Source organism: Myotis brandtii, unplaced genomic scaffold, assembly GCF_000412655.1.
Source record: "Myotis brandtii unplaced genomic scaffold, ASM41265v1 scaffold317, whole genome shotgun sequence".
Classification (NCBI taxonomy): Eukaryota; Metazoa; Chordata; class Mammalia; order Chiroptera; family Vespertilionidae; genus Myotis; species Myotis brandtii.
The window spans coordinates 2,317,673-2,318,858 of record NW_005362155.1 but is presented as its reverse complement, the minus strand read 5'-3'; the positions used below and the strand labels follow the sequence as shown (position 1 = coordinate 2,318,858).

Below are 1,186 nucleotides of genomic sequence, written 5' to 3'. Positions count from 1 at the left end.
CTGACAAAGTCAGCCGCATCCTCCACGCGGCATGGAGAGCCCACGCCTCACCTGGGAGGTAGCAGATTCACAGGCGCTGCCCCCACCCCCCAATGAGGGCAAATGTGGGGACAGCTAGGCTAAGAGGAGAGGCCCCAGCCAGGCCCGCCTCCTCCAGGAGGAGTTTCCGACCTCTGCTCCAACTTGTAGAGGGAGCTGATGACAGCCTGCCCCCACCCCGAGGGCAGCCGTGGCTCCTGCCCTCTTGCCCTCCCCCCACATACTCCATCTGTCCTACGGCAGCCTGAGATCCCTTCCTCATGGGAGGGACACTGAGGCGGGTGTGGGGGGCTCGGCAGGGTCTGCACGCCCAGCAGGATGTTTCCCGCACTACCTTCTGCTCCGGCACACGGCACCGGGAATCTAGGTCATTACTTCACCAGGAGCCGATGGGGGGTCATTGTCACTGGTGCTATCCACCTCCTGCTGCCTGGGAGGCTCCCAGTCCTTCCCCAAAGGGGCCGGCCGCCCGGGAACCTGTTTTCAGAAGAGTCTGATCTGCGGCAAGAACTGCCTCAAACTCTGGGCAGTGCCAGCTCCTGGCTCTTGCCCTGGCTGAGGGCCCCAGGCTGGCGGGCTGGCCAGGGCGAAGCACCTGCTCTGCCTGAATCTTCCCACCACGGGCGCCTCCTCTCCACAGAGTGGCAGACCCCACTGCCACCGCCAGTGCCCCCCTCGCACGCATTGGTTCCTGCTCCCTCTGTGTTCTGCTCTCCCAACCCACCCCCAGCCACAGCCTTGCAGGAACCGCCCACCCTCCGCCAGCCCCAGGGTGAGCCCACTGCGGTGAGATCAGGCCGGGAGAGTCTCGGTGGGCAACCTCCCTGGGGCCCTCTACCCAGACCCGGGCACACCAGGTCCCAGGCCGGCAGATGGCGAGGGTGGGGAGTGAGGGAGTGGGTGGGGATGCAGCGGCTGAGACTGGGAGGGAAGGGGAGAGGCTCCAGGCAAAGGTAAGTGAACCTCAGAGGTGCACAGGGGGCGCCTGGGGGGCAGGGGGAGCCACAGGTGGTGGGGGCGGTGCGATCCTGGGCGCAGGGTAATGAGACCCCCCAGAGAGAATAAGTGATCTGTGCGGGACCCCTCCCCCCAGGACGGGGATGTGGGAGGGGCGGGCGGAGGCCGGAGGAGGGGCAGGGGCATGGCA

At 66.7% G+C, this 1,186-nt stretch overlaps 1 protein-coding gene across 1 annotated transcript in view; it reads right to left on the bottom strand.

The window, feature by feature from the left end:
• SSTR5 (somatostatin receptor 5) overlaps positions 1-452 on the bottom strand; it is a 5,452-nt gene extending 5,000 nt beyond the window's left edge. Inside the window, exon 1 of the mRNA XM_005870390.1 lies at positions 374-452. The gene's annotated coding sequence lies outside the window, so the exon portion shown is untranslated. The remainder of the gene's footprint in view (positions 1-373) is intronic.
• Positions 453-1,186: the final 734 nt, after the last annotated feature.